Consider the following 7,835-nt stretch of genomic DNA (forward strand, 5'->3'; position numbering starts at 1 on the left):
AAGCTTTCAGGTTTTGATCATTTAGTATGATGTTAGCTGTTGGTTTGTCATAGATGGCTTTTATCAGATTGAGATATAAAACCATCTATTGCAGTTTTCTGTAGTGCTTTTTTATCAGGAATGGATATTGGACTTTGTCAAATGCTTTTTCTACATCTATTGAAATGAACATGTGATATTTGACTTAGGCTCTGTTGATATAGTGCATTACATTTATCGATCTGCATATATTGAGCCGTCCCTGAATTCCTGGGATGAATCCCACTTGGTCATGGTGTATAATCTTCTTGGTGATTTGCTGCATTCTGGTGGCCAGTATCTTACTGAAGACTTTTATATACATGCTCATCAGGGAAATTAGCCTTCCTCTTTTCTGGTTGCATCCGTAGGTGTCAGGGAAATGCTTGCTTCCGCAAATGACTTAGGGAGCATCGCTTCCCTGTTAACTTTGTTAAAGAGCATGAGGAGTAGTGGCATTACATCATCTCTAAATATTTTGTAGAATTCAGCAGGGAATCTATCAGACTCTGGGCATTTCTCTTTTCTAAGTTTCTATTAAACTTTCAATTTTATGGACTGATATTAAATTATTTAGAATTTTTATATCTTCTTGATTCAGCTTTGGAAGTCTATAAAAATCTAAGGGTCTATTTCATCTGTGTTTATTAAAGTAAAGTTCCTTGAAATAGATACTGGTGATCTTCTAGATTTCTGCAAAGTTCATTGTGATTTTACCCTTTTCATTCCAAATGCATGAAAATGAGACTTTTTTTTTGTTTTGTTTGATAAGGTTGGCTAAGGGTTTACCAATTTTATTTCATCTTTCAAGGAACCTACTCTGATCCATTGGTTCTTTGTATAATTTTCTTAGTCTCTGTCACATTAATTTCTGCTCTAATCTTTGCAATTTCCTTCCTTGTACAACCTTTGGGTTTGATTTGTTCTTTTTCCAGAAGTTTGAAGTTCAGCATGAAATTTTGTTTATTTGATCTTGCTTTCTTTCCTGATGCAGAAGTCCACTACAAATTTCCCTCATGACCTGCTTTCATCGTGTCCCATAAACTCTGGTATTTTGTACTGTCACTGTCATTTGATTGTAGAAACTAATTTCTTCTTTCATTTCATCTGTGATCCAGTGATTGTTCTGGAGGTTGTTATTTAATTGTCATGTATTTTTGTACTTTTTGCAGTTTCCCTTGCCATTAATTTTCATTCGTATTGTACCGTGATCTGATAATATGTTTCAGATCATTTCAGTTCCTTTACATTTGCTTATCCATGCTCTATGACCCAGTGTGTGGTTTATTTTGGAGAACATCCCATGTGCAGCTAAGAAAAATGTGTATTCTGGTGTTGTGGGGTAGAACACTGTCAGCACCTGTTGGGGACCACGAATTATAAATGAGCCTAGGGAAAGGCAAGCATGTGCTCATCCTGCCCTCTCAGCCAGACTGGAAGAGGGAAGCTCCCTGCTCTTGGCATAACTGGAAGCCCTAGAGCCAATGCCTGCTGTGGGGTTTACAGGGCAAGATGAGACCTGCTGCAGACAGTAAAGCACCTGGGGAAGCTACCGTTTCCTCACTGCCCCGTCTTATCACCGGCTACAAGAATGCTTTGTTCCCTCTATTACAGGCCTTACCTGCCTCACTGCTTGTCTAGTATAACCAGCCACAGTCCCCTCACCATTTTCCTCAATGAATAAGTGCCAAGGTTCTGTGTGCCTCATGGCCTCTGCTGCCCACAGACAGCTGGTCATCCCAGATCCCTGCCTGCACCTGTCTTCTGCCTCGTGCCCTTTGATCCTACTGTGCCCCTTAACACAAGGCAGGAGATCAGAGGTCACTGCAGGCATCCTCGATAACTGGCACTATGGAAAGGGTCTCCAACAGACCACAGCTAAGCCCATTTGTTCGCAGGCTTGGCTCAGCTCTCATTTTCTTGGTTTTCTTTTTGTCGAGTTGATCTGTCTATTTGTGACAGTGGGGTATTAAGATCTGTCATCATAATTATTAGTACTTATTTGATTTTTCATGTCCACTAACATTTGTTTTATACAGTCGGGTGCACCTGTATTTGGTTCATATATATTTATGATTGTTATCTTCTTGATGTTTTATCTTCTCAAGTATGTAGTGACATTCTGTATCTCTTTGATCAGTCTTGATTCAGCATTCACTTTGTATTCAATTGGAATAGCTACCACTGATATTTTCTGGGTTTCTGTCACATGAAATATTATTGTTTTCCATCCTTTGATTTTCATTCTATGAATTTGTTTTTGAGTTAAATGTATTCATTGAATAAAATATGTTTTGGGGTCTTGTTTCTTGATCCATTCTGCCCATCTGTTTCTTTTGATTGGTGGATTGAGACCATTTATACTGATAGTTATAGCTAATACGTATCGGCCTATCTTTCATACGCTATTTTTCTGTGTTCGGTTCCCTGTCTTTCTCCTCTGGCTAACTCCTTACCTTGACGATGGCCTCCTTCTCTTGGTGTTCTTTGGATTTTTGTCCTCATTATCTCTTTGTAAAATATTTTTCAGAGCATTTGTAGAGCTGACGTAAGGGCTCTTATGTGGTTCTTTGTCACGGAACTACCCTATTTCTCCTTTAATTTTAAAAGATAGTTGTTCGGGGTGCGTCAGTCTGGGTTGGAGGCTGTTTTCTTTCAGGATCTGAAATACTTCACTCTGAGCTTTCCTTTACTTAAGGGTTTGTGTTGAAAAGTCTGTGGTGATTTGATGGGCTTTCTTTTCTCTAACAAGCTTAGTATTATGTACCTGCACTGAATTTATGGATTCTTGGTTATTATATGCCTTGGTGCTGATCTATCCTGCTAACCTGTGTCTTTTGACCCGGGAATTGAGACCATTCACACTGACAGTTACTACCGAGAGCTGTTGACTTGTCCTGTCATTGCATAATTTTCCTGATGCTGATTTCTTCATTTTTTCCCCTTTTACTTATCTCTTCATCTCCTCTTGTATTTTCCTTCTTGTTTGACTCATTGACATTGCTGCCTTCATTATCTCTTTCGAGTATATCCTTGAGAATTTTTTTTTTTAACACTGGTTTCGAGTTCATGAATTTCTTTGCATGTTCTTTGTCATGGAAACACCTCATTTCACTATCAATTTAAAGGAAAGTTTGCCAGACTACATAAATTGTGGCTGAAAGTTGCTGTGTTGTAGGGCATGAAACACTTCACTCCGTGCCCTCCTGGCACCTGTGGCTTGAGCAGAGGCGTCTGCTGTGGTTGTAAGGGCTTCACATGTACGTGTCATTTGTTGCCTTTCTCTCACAGCTTCTAAGACTTTTCCCCTATGATGGATTTCTGGAATTTTGAACAGAATGTGGCTAGACAGGTTCTCTTTGGTCATGGCTACCGGGTATTACATATGCCTCACTTATCTATCTGTCTATATCTTTCACTATATTTGGGCAGTTTTCTGCCATTATTTCTATGAACAGGTTTTTTCCATACCATTTGTACTGTCTTCTGAGTTTTCACTTATTTCAGTCAGTCTTCTTTGCATCATCTAGCAGTTGTTGGATCAATTTTTCATCTTCTCTTGCTGTTTTTAAGGTATCTTTGAGTAGCTGGTCTTTGAAAACATCATTGTGTTCTAGTTCTAAAATTATTTCTTTACCTTTGTTCATCTTGCTGCCTATATTTTCAATATTGTTTTTAATTTCCTGGATTTTTGTTGAAACCTTTTTACGTACTCTAATTGTCTGGTAGACTGATTGTTCATGTTTTATATCATTTTATTCCGCTCAGCTAGCTCTGTACTAGTGTCTTCTGAGAGCTCCTGAATACTTTTAGCTATTACTTCCATTATATGCTTACATGGATCTTCTCTAATCCTACTGAGCATCTGTTTTAGCAGTTTTCTAAATTCCTCTGCGATGTGTTCAAGTATTTCAGATGTGTAGCTTATGCCTTCCCACCTGTTGGTGCCCCCGGATTGCCTTTGGGAGAGCTGAGGACTTGGAAAGGCATTTTTTGCGTTTTCTTCTCGTGTTTCTATTGTTTTGTTCACTCTTGCTTGTTTGGCTTTGTGTTGAGGTTTGTAGTTGCTTATAGTGTGACAGCCTTGTTGCTAGTATGGAGATCTCTGTAGTTGCTTTCCAGTGCTGGACTTCGGGCGTTGCAAACTGCAATCTGTGCTGCAGTTCCGAGATGTGACTGCCTTAGTCACCTTGGGAGAGGCGGACGCAGGGCAGCTAGCCCAGCAAGCAACTGTCTGGGAATGGGCTCCTGTGCTGCTGAGGTTGCCAAGACACGCGCAATGTTGGCTTACCGAGAAACAGTAATGGTTATGTAATCCTACCAATATCAAGTGAACAGCTACAGCAGTGTTGCCCTAGAAAAATTAGACATCGACACTCCATGAAAACTAGCTCTGCACCACCTTTACGCCCTCCACACTTGCACTACACAGCTAGTTTGTGCTTATGTGGATTGTCTTTCTAATGACATCTGTACTTGCCTTTTTATGTGCTGATGGCATTTTGAGATTTTGCTATGGGTAACAGAGTGACACCGTCATTAACTTTTACAGAATAAGTATTCATTTAATTCTCAGAAATTTGAGTATTTTCTTAACTCCCTAGTAGTATATATATTTTTAAAAACAGTGCCCAGCTTTGAGTTTCTACCTATGACACTACTTAGTATAGTCTTTGTATGCCACTCATGTGTGTATAATTTTGAACATCTTTCAGCCTGGGCGTCTACTCCTTGACGCTTTCTTTTTCTCCTTTCGTCCTCACTGTTTTGCTGCTGTTCCTGTCTCTTGCCGCTTTCTTCCTCCCGCCCGGAGGCGCCCACCCGCTGGGTGTGCGTTGCTGCCAGCCACGTTGCCAAGCACGGTGTCCTGCACGCAAATGTGTGCTAGTCGCATGTTAGGCGGAGCTTTTCTTTGCATCTTGAGAGCCACAAAGCTGAGATCACGGGTAGCAAGTATCTTTTAAAGGCACTCTACATATGCATGCGGAGCGCATGGCAAGGAACAAGACAGACCAGTTTCGAGTTTCATCTCCAGCATTTAAATAGCTTAAAAGCTACAATGTCTGTCTTTCCAGTAGCAAAGAAAATGAGGACAAAAAAGAAGCATTTTCCTGGACCCATCGAGGAACCGAGCTTATATGGTAGTAAGGAACTAGGGAAGTCTGGAAAACGGCCCCATTTTCTTACCTGAGACAGAAGTGGCCTCGAGCCAGAAGCCTCCAGCAGCACCGCGGGTGTGATCTCAAGGGAGCTCTAGGGCCGAGTACCAGTTAGTGGGAGACGGAAGGTCTCGCGGGCGAAAGTCTCGGGCGGCCGGCGGCGGGACACAGCCTCCACCTCCAGGACCCCGAAGGAGACCCTGAGAAAGTCACCAGCGTATTGGCCTCATCACGTCCACGCAGCCAAGAACTGAGGACAGAGAACTCTTAAAGCAGCAAGAGAATGCAAACTCCTCGCATGCAGAGCAACAAGTGTAAGAATTCCGAAGGGCTTCTCAGCGGATAGTTCATGAGGACGCGCTACGCACATTGAACATTAAGGACAAGGTGAGGGTGGTCACTGTGTCACCACCGGAAATGTTAACCAATGTGAAAGAAAGAAATAAGAGGAGTGATGACAGCAGACTTCCGGTAAGGTGCTTTTTTCTCATAAAAAAGAGAAATATTTATGTCAAAAAGAAAAACCTATGTGCACAAAAATTATGCCTCAGAAGCGAAAAAAAAGTAAAATCTATCTCAGACAAAAACTAAATTGTGGGGAAAAAAAAAACTAAATTGTGGGAAAAAAGGAAAGAAAAAAAAATATATATATATACACACACACAAGATAGAATACTAACAAGATAGGACAGCTACTTTCTCTTCGTTCATTAAGAAGAAAGGTTTGTACTAATAGGTTTAGACAAGATATCATGTCTGCATCTTCTCCTCTGAATACTATGAAGACCACAATATACAATGTATTAATTATTGTAACTGTTCTACTAACCTGTTTTGAAACTGTTTCATTGCTATTTTATCTTTTTCTCATTAAAATGAATTTTAAAAATTAGGAAAAAGAAACTAAGTTAATATACTACAAGCAGACCTGTCCTAAAATAAATATTGCAGGTTCTTCAGAAAGAAGGAAAATTATATAGGTCTAAAATTTAGGGGCCAGGGAGATGGCTCAGTAGGATAAGGACTTCCCTGGCAAGCACAAGGGCCTGAGTTCAATCCCTGGTTCTGCCAAAAATAAAAAAAATAAAATAAAAAATGAAGTTTGGATTGTGTACCAAGAGGAAGAGAGTTGAAGAATGAATAATCAGTAATTAAAGGTAAAGCCTTTCATTTTCAATGAATCTAAACAGTAAGTACATAATTCATAGTTACAACAATGTATTAAATGATTAGAGCAGGGTCGGTCAAATAGCTCAGCGAATTCAAGCGCCTGCAAGCAGGCACAGAGGCCGGGCTCGATCTAGGGGCCTGCTGTGCCTGCTGTGCCGGCGTTCAATCCTTGGGCCTGCCGTCCAGCCCTGTCCCCAGGACGTGCTGAGGCAGCAATTGAGACTGGGCATGGTGGCACTTGCCTGTAATCCCAGCTCTTGGGAGGCTGTAAACAGGCGGATCTCTTTGAGTCTGATGTAGTGGTGAGACCCTGAACACCCTGTAGACCCTTCCCTAAAATACAAAAAATAAATAAATAAATAAATGATTATAGCATAAGGTGTAGAAAAATGAGTGACAACACAAAAGTGAGAGGAAAGAACTGGGAAGGTGCTGGTGTTCTGGTGTTCTTGTGTCCATATCCTGTGTGAAACTCTACAATGTATTTAAGGGTAGACTTATTTTTTTGTTTTAAAAAAAAACTTTATAAACAGACAAACAAAATTCATGAATTGCCATATTTCTTTTTCAAGGACACAAGACTAGAATTATTTTGTGCATTTTAGGTCACAATCTTGATTACAGATACTTATACTGTACTATTATTTGTACTATATACACTTACATTAAAACAGTACTACTGTTACAACAATCTAATGTCATCTTCCTTGATCAACATTTAGTATGATTTCTTATTGAATATTTGAAATGAGTAACTTTTGTGCTTTTTAATAGAAAAAAAAAATAAAACTGTTACCAAACAAACTTAGGATGTTTCGAAAAGGTCTTTAGGGGGCCTTGACGGATGGCTCAGCTGTTTGAAGCACCACTTGAACAGATGCAGTCAGCGCATGGGACACTCACTCAGTTCTCAGTTCCAGAGGCTGACAGACCCACCCTTAAGGCAGCTTGAAGTAGTCCCCCCACCAAAAAAAAGTCCGTCTCAGAAAGGTCTTTTAAAGAAGTTTATAGAGTACTAGCCCAGGACCAGTCAGTCAGTTTATGAAGAGCTTCCAGCTACCCTGCGCCAGCGGAACCTACTACTGATCCCAGCCCAGGTGCAGCATGGGTGAGACCCTCTTCCACGCCCTTGGGATGCCCCCCAACCACTCCGCAGCACCTTCCCCAATCCACCCACTCAGTAGGAATTTCTGCCCTGTTCCGGGAACCACCCAGACCCAATCCTAGCCCAGACCAAGTGAGTGTGTGGAAGAGCTGCCTCTCCCACCTACTCCACCTTGTCCCCTCCAGGCTCAGCTCAGGCCCGGCATAAAGGCCGGGGGTGTAACCCTGCAGCTGCAATCAGTGCAGAGAGTGCAGAGGATAGAACCACCCAGCTAATCCAGCAGCAGAAAATCTTGCCAGAGGGGCACAACAGGTTCACCCTCAAGGGCAGCAGCAGGAAGCAGCTGAGCACAGCAGCCAGACCCAAGCCAGGCACAGCTGGAT

Source organism: Octodon degus, unplaced genomic scaffold (assembly GCF_000260255.1).
Source record: "Octodon degus isolate 3935 unplaced genomic scaffold, OctDeg1.0 scaffold00054, whole genome shotgun sequence".
Lineage (NCBI taxonomy): Eukaryota > Metazoa > Chordata > Mammalia > Rodentia > Octodontidae > Octodon > Octodon degus.